Below are 11,076 nucleotides of genomic sequence, written 5' to 3' on the forward strand. Positions count from 1 at the left end.
GACTGCCTACTATAGTTGCTGTGTCACAATGCCTAAGGGTGGATTCTGCTGTCACCCCATTTCTACAGTAGAATCTGGATGTGAACAAACAAAATTAAATTGCAGAGTCGCGAAGCACGTAAATTTCTTACTGTAGGAAAGGTGCTTTAGTCATATGAATCCTTTTTTATTCTGCAATTTCTAGCCATTTTGAAGTGTGTTACTAAGGGGATTAGCATCAGAATAATCAGGTTGGTAGAGAGATCAAGTCCAACCTCTCACTTGAAGCAGGGCCAAAGGCAAGTATCTAGGGTGTGGGGAAAAATCCATTGCTTCTTCCATTCCTGAGTTGCGGAGGGGAAAAGCATACATAGACTTGGGTGTTTTGTTAGAGCGATGAGATCTGCTTTTACCCTGTTTTCCCCCTGTTGCATTTCCTCTCACATTCAAACTCTGTTACTTTTCCTGACAAAGAACATCAAAGATGATGTTTAATTACACTGTCCAGACTGCTGTAACTTTTTCATTTCAGCAGTAATGGAAACTGTTAGTGAGAGGGACTATGGGACTGAAGATTTTACATTGTTTTTTGTTTCCCATGTTCCCAAACCAGTGCACTTGAGAAAGTATCAGTTTTAATTATTACGTAAATAATACAAGTACCAGAATGAAAGAAGGTTCAAATTTAATTATGTAAATAGCAGAAATTGTAGAAAATTTTTTAAATGACCCGTCCTGTATGCTTTAACAACATCCCTTGGCATTTTTCCAGTTCACAGCTAACTATAAAATTCAGTCAAGATGGTTTAGCAGATACATACTACATATTCAGCAGCCATAAGGAATCCACGCTGACAACATATATTTACATAGGGTAATAGCTCTTAAAAACAATTTCAGTCCAGTGGTTCTGGAATTAACTTTCTAATAATTGTACAACTGCCTGGGCAACTGGAAAATCTGACTGGTATGTTTAGACTAACAGTGGAACATGTCTAAGAATCAGAGCTACAGAAACAGCAATTTGTCATTTCAAAGTTTTAGTTGGACCATGGACAGATATAAAAGTTCAGACCTGTTTAATATCAGTTATGCTAGCACATAAACCAGCCAGCCCTCCCAAAGACATGCCCAATCAAACAGCATCAGTAAGAAACAGCAAAACCAACAACTTTTGCTGAAGGTGCTACATGGTATTGGAAGAGTCACTAAAGCTCATAGGACAGTTCTCCTCTGCAGTAATGAGCTTGTCTGCTACCACAGGTTGAGCTTGTTTATTTATTAAAAAGGATATGAGTGTACATGCAACGAGATCTTGTGTTTATGCAAAGAGAGGTCCTGAACTTTGGCCATATTCAACCTGAATAATAAAAGCTAGCTGTCATTAACCTTATTGGCCCTCCTCCCTAAGATGAGTTCTATTTAAAGCTGAAACAGTCACATCAGTAGGCAGTAGTATCAAGGCAGGAGCAAGATTGTGGGTGTTGAGAACAGATGCAGCCTGCAAAAAAATTTTAATAATATGTTTTTAATTTTGCATGGGGGCTGGCTACATATTTGGACTGTATCTTGGGAGCAAAGAGGAGAGCCCCAGGCTCCCGCCCACGCTTCTTGTTTATCACAAAACCCTTTGACGTTCTCCCCATAACACAGAGGAAAAAAAGACTATTTTCTGTGGGCCCAGGCAGAACTCTAAGCAGCATCTCCAAGCAGTGATGCAGGTGTGGGGCCTGCTAAGGCTCAAAGAGTATTTTTTGCCAGATCTACAGTGTGGCTATATCTGTACAGATTATCAAAGAGTAAAGGGAAGGCTGTTTTCAGAGTCTTCAAGAACGTGCTTAAACAGTAAATGTAAGATTATAATATAGTTTCGTGGATATCAAAACAACTCCAAAAGGAACTGAAGAGAAGAACACAGATGAGATTCTGAAGGGATTTCTCACTGCTCAAACCTCATGACAAACCCAGATGTCAGCAGCATCCTTGGGGCCAGGCAAGCAGAGATGTAGTTCTGTGTACCATTTCCTTACCTTCAAAGCTCATGATGGTTTATGGATATATAAAAGGGTTTTTAATCCTAGTGACACTGCCAAGAATATCTAAACCCCGACAATTTTATTGAGAATAGATTCTAATCCACAGTTCTTACCATCTTTTGGTTTCTGAAATGGTAATTTAATGCACTGTTGTTTTTGATGGGATGCCATCAAATAAGGGATGTCAAAAAGGCATTTAAAAATACATAGTGCTAAGGCAAGCTGTTTCATAGCACTTAAGAGATTTTATATCCTGCCCTGAATTAGAAAGCGTGAATGTCATTTATATCTAAACATGGTCAAATGTGTATCTCCTGTCTTGGTTTTGTTGCATGGTTGTTTTTTATTTAAAAATCTAAACAGAAAGGTTGTTTTCTCCCAGGAAAAACATTTGGAAAAATTAATAACAAATGTGCTTTTAGCTGGAAGCAGAAGCTTTATGGGGTAGGATGAGTAACTAGAACAGTGTAATGTAATCAGCTGTACTGAGCAATTAGAGTTGCTCCATGTGGATCAGATGGAGTCTTATGCCTTTTAGATCAGTGGCCTGTGTATAGCCTGCCAGTCAAAATATATGATATGTGTTTGTTCCTAAGCAAGATTAATGTTAAGCTCACAGACTTGATGGTTCTATGTATGATACTAGGAAAATACTTCGAGTACTCTACAAATGGTAGTTACCTGTACCCTTACGAATGAGAGTGTGTTACTTTGGTTATGAAAATGAACTATACCCTAAGTGAAACTATTACCTTTTCATTTCAACTGTATGCTCTGTGAATGGAGCAATTTCAGTCTGCCATTTGAGAAATTTTAGAGTAATGTAGCCTGCTGTATGCTTAGAGTTTATTCAGTGCATTCTGTTCTTTGATTATGAACTAAGCTCTCAAGTGCCGTATTGATAGTCCATGTGGGCAAGCCAAATAAACAACCAGTGCTATTTACAATATGAGAGCATCTACTTATGGTTTATATTCTATCATTAGGATAAAAGAAGTCACATTCTTAACTGACTTAGAGCTATACAGTCTTTAAAAGTAGACCAGTTCTCAGAGTTTTAAGATACCACAAAGAGGACCAGATGAAAAATTTGAGGAGCCTTGCTACAGTCTTTTACCAGCCAGCAGCAGAAGCGAGTGGGGTAGCATTGCAACTGGAGGGAAAAAAAAATTGCCACTATGTGATTATTCATTTATTTATTTAGAAAACCAGTCGTTTTCCTGAACTGCTGAGATCTAAACTCTTCCCACCTTATGGCAGTCAGTTCCATGCCCCTCAAGTATTTGCAGTGGCTGGAACTCGCATGTCAGGATGTCAATTGAAGGTAATAGAAGTTTTGGATGAAAAAGGAGCTTTATGGATCACAATGTTGGGTTGAAAGATTGAAGATGTTTAAAGGCTTCCATCTGGGATCCCTAAGTCCATGAAAACTATGCACTGAAATGTTTTAAAGAGTTAATGAATTATAAATAAGAAATTTACCTCATTCATTAAATGTAAGTGCATGCTCACTCACGGACACAGATACTCAAGCTGATGCTACAAAATGAGTGTTAGAAATGTGCGGTATAGCTATGAATATCACTCATGCTGCTTCCGGTGGGGGAAAAGGTGTAGCCAGACTGTGAAAGGTGGGAAGGCTAAAATTTTGTAATGGCGATATAAGTTGAAAAGTTGGGAAACTATGAACAAGTTAACAAAAATAAATAGCTGCTCTGGTGTTGAGCTCAGTTCTCAGAGTCCAGATCAGCAGTGTTCTGAGAGTTCAAACGCTGGCAGCACATCAAATATTTCTTCCTTCTCCAGCACCAGTAGTCCTAACATGCCTCTTTGGGGAAGAAGTGTTTTTTCACTTTGAACATACGGCATTATCTTGAGCTAACTGACTGCTTTATTAACGTTTCCAAAAAGGGCAAGTCTTGTATCAAAGAAGACCAAGAATGCAACTTCATTTCCTCTTCCAAAGTTTAATTTAAAATATTTATTTGCTTTTTTTGTACAGATTTAATTTGGAGCACATATGTATGACATACGTAACATCATCAAATAGTTACCTGATGCTCATCAAAACAGTGGGAAGAAAATCAAACAAAGCAATAACTTCAAGGTATGTATTGATAACTGTACTGACTGGTATGAATTTGCATCCAGAGCTGGTTGGTTTCAGTTTTGTAACAGTAGTCTCTGTTAAGAGAAGTAGACAGAGTAGTGGCTTTAAAACGGAGGCCTAGATTATATGAATATTCATATCACCTTTGTCTATGGTGTATAATATAAGCATTTTGAATCTTAAAATAGTCACTTTCATGTGTATTCTAAATACTGGTATAAACTAGCATATTTTCCGGTGCCACTAGGTAGGCATCACAGTGTCATATCTCATATTCCCAATGAGCACAATGCATTTCTCTGATTACAAACCATTGCTGTTTTCTTTTTTGGCAAATGATAACCACTGAGTTCTGATGAAGTGATCTTTGTGCTGTTGTGGGGATGACATAAAAATGTCACTTACTGAAAAAACAGTGGCACCTTGAGTGGCTTGGCATTTGTATGCTACAAATTACATATGGTAAGTAGGTGGATTTGTGAGTTCAGCATTTAATGTCAAGAGTTACGTGTAAACAGTAAGTAGTCAGTGTGCTCTATAATGTTAGTGAAGGAAGAGACTTACAATAGGACAGCTCTGCAAGTAAGATTTCTATTCCTGAATACCATTTTCAGGTCATCTATTGATCTGTTTATCTCACAAAACAAAGTGCTCAATTGTGCACATCATGTGAACTTTAAATAGCTTGGGACTGATTTTGTTTGAAAATAAGGAGTAACTTTATTGATTTCTATGCAGTTAGCAGTGTAAACAGTTTCTGATCCTGTGATTTTTTTTTTTTTTTTTTTTCTTTTAAGGTGGTTAAATGCAATTTAAGAACAACAGATTACATAACTCTCTGACACTAAGAGCAAAATCAGGTGGTTGTGGACCCGCTGCTCATTACCTAAGTGCTCAGAGAGAAAAGCTCTAATAGATGTACTTGTTTAAAATTTTGTAACTGAGTTCTGCTCCTCACCATATCTTGGCCAACCCATTGAAAGCTTTAGGTGAAAACAAACCCATTTATTTTTGTGTACTAGGCTTTGCACAACAGCAGCTGAGGCATAGTTGTATGTCTGGTTTTGCCACTCTGTTTGTAATCTCTGGAAAAGGGCTAGTGTAAAATCTTGGGACAGTTTTTTTTTTTTTTCAATCACCTTAGTAAAGTCCACCTAAGAAAGGTGATGTAGGAAGGAAATTTCCTGGACTCTATTAGTGACTCCTTCTGTCAAAGAGAATCTACTGACTTTTCAGCTTAATTTTCATAGCCGGTGATTACCTGCATCCAAGGCTTCTGTAAAATTCACTGTTTTTACTTAGTATCTTTAATTTAATTTAAAATTACATGAAGAAAGTAGAAGCAATCCTTTCCTTCTGCAGTGCATCTTTTTAGGAGCAGCCATTTTCACAATTTTTTTGGCAGTGTTCTCAGTGCTTTGATTTATTTTTAATGTAATGCTAAGTCGAAGTAAACTTTACAGAATCACAGGCCCAGATATCTGAAATACAATGATCCATCAAAAGCCCTCAGTGGGACAATTACAGCCCCCACATCCTCCCACAGCAAACTATGATTATAGGAGAAGAATGTTTGAGGGCTGCAGCTGAAATTAGACAACGTGAAGTGCTCCTGTTCCAGCCTTCACAAAATCACCTGTTAACAAGTCTTAGTAATGAGATAGGTGAGATTAATTGAACGTGTGTGTTCTACATTAGACTTTACGTATTTTGCAATTTATTTCAGTATCTGTCTTAATGATGTCTGTTTAAATTAAATAGATTCACATCTGTTATGTGGTTTTCATGTTCTTTACGCAGCAAATACAGCTTTCAATACTTTGATATCAAATACAGTGCATATCCAATACCTACTCCTCACTGTTGAGTGCTTTCAGCATTGCTTTTCTACCTGACTCTTGTTTTCTTTCCTTCCCAATGTCCTCCTTGCTTCTTGAAAGCCAAGCAGACCCCTAGTGTCATCATTCCTTCCTACTGTTTTTCAGCAGTTCTTCCTTCCTACCTCTATTTCCAGAACTCACTCTAGGATCTGATTTTCAGATGATAAACACATTATTGTCACTTATGTGTATGTAACGCAAGGGTAAATTAGGTCTAAGATGTTACTCTGGTTTAAACAAAGAGCGTTGTGATTTGTTAATGCTCTGCACAGACTGCAGAGCCCTAAGGTGCCGGGTAAGATCCTCAGCAATAAGTGATCGAGTCCAGAATCTTGCTGTGCCATACACAGCCCAGTCAGACTAGTGATGCTTCCATGAGTTTTCTTTACAGGAAGTGCTTCATGGGGAGCCTAGGCTCTGAATCAGATTTTTCTGTGTTAGTTTAGAAATTAATTTACAAAGGTGTATATAAGAAGGCAAGTTATTTGCTGGGGACAATAATATTACTAATAATGATAGAATTGTCCAGGCACATCAGTGAGAAAATGCATGCATTTATTCCTTTGTGTCTTAAAGGATATCAGATGAAAATTTAAGCATTACATGTATCGCGTGGAAAACCATATGGCCACATCCATTCTTGGAAAGGCATTTGACTTGGCTAAATTCATTTCTCAGCAAGCTTGTCCTTGCTGACTGCAGGATTTGGGGATTGTAACAGGAATGTAGACAAGGTTGTCATGTCCTTCAGTATTTTTAGCATGATGTATGTGTGAGCACAGGTGGGCAAATGCTTTGTGCTTCATTTCCCAGTGAGTGTCAATTATCATTTCACTCCCACGATTGGAAATAAATATCAGCGATGATGGAGCATCCTCCTCTACGTTCCATAGTCAAATGGAGGCATAGCAGTCTGAAAATGTGGCTCATTTTCTTTGTGTCAGGGATGCTTTGGCACTCTTTTCCTAGCTCAAAGGTGAAGTATGTCTAGTCCTTGCTTGTTGACATGGAGATTTTTCCTCGGAGCTGCACTGCCACATCTCTGGTGGATGTGAATAATATTTTTGTTGTTACTGTTTTGGAGAAACTAAAGGATAGAGAATAACATGTTGTCCTCTTGCAGAAGTGGATGCCAGAATGAACATAGAAGTCTCTGCAGAGAGTAGTGAAAGGTAGCAAATGGTGCTGAGTAATATTGCCTTTGTTCCCAGAGTACAGTAAGAAAAAATATTTAGAACTTTTAGAACTGTAAATGAATTCTAGTACAATAGGGAACAATCTTGATACGAAAAAAAGCAACAGGAGTAACTCCAGAAAGGATGTGAGATTTTGCATGATCCTCTGGATTTTTTTTAATATTTTATTTTTTTTAAGGAGAGTATGGATGCTGTTTCAGAGAGTTTGTTTTGAAATAAAGTACTGTTCGTAGTAGAACCACGCAGATCTTGTGTGTTCTGAGTCTAAATTTTCATTGATAAAGCACAACTGTATACAATAACAGAGACTAATTTAAAATATACAGCACAGATAATTTCCATGCTGTGCTATAAAACATAAAGGATAGTGAAGTCCTAGTTTTCTTATGACACAGGCACAGAGTCTCCAGACTGGCCTTTGAGTATACTTGTCTGCAAGAAGCTGACTTTTTTTAATCACCCTCTCATTTTCGTAAAGGTAGCCTGAAACACGGTTCTGGAAAGTAAGAGCAAAGATGTTCTCCCCCGAAAAGCTCATCCTCCTACCTTGGTATTACCCAATATTACTTAGCTCTTGTCTGGCAAGGTTTGGTGGGTGGAGGAAGGGCATAGATCTTATTTTGAGATTTTAAAAGGAGCTGAATTTTATATTAGCTTCACAGTTTATTTGTTTTTATTCCTGTCCAATAAAAAGCTGCTTTTCCATGGGAGCCTGAGGAGAGCTCACTCAAGATGAAAGGAAGTGGAATGCATCTGAAAGAGCAGCCAAATTTTGATGGCTTTTTCTTGCCGATGGTGTGAGCAGTTAAATCTTTTAAAAAGGCGGTGTCGCTTTCCTCTTAGCCCTATCAGTTGTACAACCCTTTTCCATCCTTTGTGAATGTATCATACTTGATCATCTGCCAAAACCTGTTTGTTTAATTAAATTCCTTTAAGAACAAATCACTCTTCTATGAAGTTTGAAGGATCATGTGCAGGTTGGGGTTCCCCTGGTACTTTCAGGTTTGTTTCGATCATCAGCTTAGGATACTGAATTACGTTCCCTTTTTGTGCCCCTTAGTGACGCAAGGGGGACACAGCAGCCTTGTATGGCTAGTTCATGCTTCATTACATATAGAAATATTTATCACTGTTAAATAACCTGATGGACCCATGGTGGTGTTTTTCCCCTTAAAATAGTCACTTGGCTCCACATGCTTGAGGTGCATAGTGTCTCACGTTTGTTTTAGTCATCTAAAATAGGAAACATGGGGAGGACTGTGCGCAAGTCAGCTTGTGAGGTGTTGGCAAAATCCAGCTCATGCTGATGGGAATTACAAAACTGATAGTGTTGGGCTTCCTCAGTGCATTTCTAATGAATGTTAATGTGTGGCATGCTATCTGCTCATGTTAGTAATATTTCTTACCTGTTAAAACCTATTGGCCCATGTTGAGTTCTGGACTGCCACAGCTGACCAGTTCTGGTGCCTGACCTTGATGGTTTGCATGAAAAAGCTCCTCTCTGAATGAAACACAGAAATTTGTAGTCTCTGAATCCCTTCACTGGTAGACAGCTCAGGCTGTGGCAAAGAAATGGACAGCTGAATGTTAACTTAAAATCGTTACCCTTGAGAGTATCTCAGTCTGCCTCCAGAAGATAATGCCACATTATAAATGAAGCGTGTTTGTTGCCATTCAGACCTCGTAAGGTGTGAGCAAAATTATTATTTTCTTCTTTGTGGCAGTTTCATTTGAAGCACTTTGAGTGAGGGCTATGGGGAAAGAGTATGTATGCGCTTTGTGTGGAGTGAGGATATAATTTGTTCAGTAATTGTATCATTTGATCAATGTACCCATGTGTTTAGATGCACTTATCCAGTATTTAAGCACAGAAACCTTAGAGCAGCAGGGGAAGTATTCATACTGTTTCATATATTTTCTTACTTAAATTCATAGGTGTGCACGTTTTTCATAGTTGGGCTTCTCTCCATGTTTTATGGTTGTCCATTGTGACTTGTCTTGAATAAGAAAACAATGTGGTTGTAAAGAGATGATTATTATCATCTTTTACTAAATGGACTAATAGCCCAAATCATCCAGACAGTGGTTACTCTCAATGTTTGTTAGCCAAGGATTGCTTGGTGGCGGGAAGGTTCCAGTTACAAAGCTCTGATAGCCTGTAGTTGTCACTAGAATGTCACTTCATAAAGGATTTTGACAAACTGTCTTGGATAAGGAACCAATAGAGTACTCCTAAACATCTGTGTTATTGATTATGTTTATTGGCTAGAGTTGCTCATGATCAAATAATTGAAGCTGCTTGAAGTTATTGTCAAGCACCCACACTGAAGGATCTGCACTGGCTTAGGTTATCTGGGTTGTCGGCTGTTGCAGCCAATTGCTGTGTCCGCAGCGCTCTACCCTGCTTCCCAGCCCGCTGAACCTGAGGAAAGCTACTGTGAATGAATGACCCTCTGCCTTGGCTCTCAGTTGTTACTATTTGCCATTTCATGTGAATATACAAACTGTATTACTAGTAAATCGACCTTACGAAAGCGTTCGCTACTTTGTACTGTTGGTGATCAATAAAATCAATGGCACCATGTATATGGCGTCAGTTAGAGGACAGCTCAATGGGGAGGGAGGGAAAAGCAACAAACAGCGCTTTTTCTACTTCTTGCATGTCTTTCTCATCTTTGTTTTAACTTTTGTTTTCTTGTTTTGTTTTTCAGAAATTAATTTTCTTTTGCACTTTGCAGATACCACTTCTTGGTTATAGTTTTTCCTGCTTTAACTCCATTGACAGTAACTTCAGCACAGTGAAACAACTGAATGTGTCTTTTGCTAAAACTTTAGACTTTGTTTACAGAGGTGATAAGTTCTGGTAGTTAACACACAACATTGGGTAGGAGTTTGCTTCAGTACTGTGGCCAATTATCACTTGTTGTCAGAAACTTACTCTGTTTTGCTTCATGTCTCCACCACCTACAATTTCAACGAATGCTTAATGGCATACATTGTACAAAACATTGTTCTCGGAGGAGAAAGAGCTGAACAGTTTCAACAGTGTTGGAAAACAGATTTTAATTTTTAAATAGAAAATGTTTTACATCAGCTTTAGTTTGTTTCCTAGTTTTCTCAGCATCAAAAAGCATTTATCACTTAGTTTTTTCAGGAAGCTCCTTGCTATTTATTGTTCATGTTTTTAATTCTTCAGAGGCTGCAGACTTAAGGGACAAGACCATTCTTTCCTTTTTTTTTTTTTTTTTTTGTGGTCATTTGTTCCTATTTTCTTCTTTTCTAGTCATCCTTCATTTTTTCCAGAAATAATTTTTACTTTTATACAATCAAAACTCTTACTATCACATCTATGTGCTGACATTCAAACTGGCTAATCTGAGAACTACCCAGAGAGTTATTTTTGTCAGCAACTGTTTTTGCAAGGTGATTTCAATTGCCTTTACTTTTAATTGGAAGGTGTGAAAAGCTATTTACACCTAATCTATTTAGCTAATTTTCATACTTCCCACTTTGTATCAAGGGAGATACTTTCTTGTTGTAGTAGTCTGTCTTCTAGCTATGTATCCAAATTCTTTCAGACTATGCTGTCACTTCATATGCTTATAACCATAATCTGTTGCCTGCAAGCCTTAGTTAGTCTCTTTGCTTTCCTTCCTTTTAACATTTCAAGTATGTAATGATTTATTATATTTTGCTTCATATTATTTGGAAGGAATAATCTCATGTTTTGTTTATATTTTAACCATTCTTCAGCTTGCTTTTCACCCAATTGGATTTTAATAGTTCCCTCCATTTCATATTATCAACTGGAATTCTTAATTACTTAAATGTCTCCTCAGAACCTAACCCTTCACTTAATAATAATTTATATCTCT

Source organism: Nyctibius grandis, chromosome 10 (genome assembly GCF_013368605.1).
Source record: "Nyctibius grandis isolate bNycGra1 chromosome 10, bNycGra1.pri, whole genome shotgun sequence".
Classification (NCBI taxonomy): domain Eukaryota; kingdom Metazoa; phylum Chordata; class Aves; order Nyctibiiformes; family Nyctibiidae; genus Nyctibius; species Nyctibius grandis.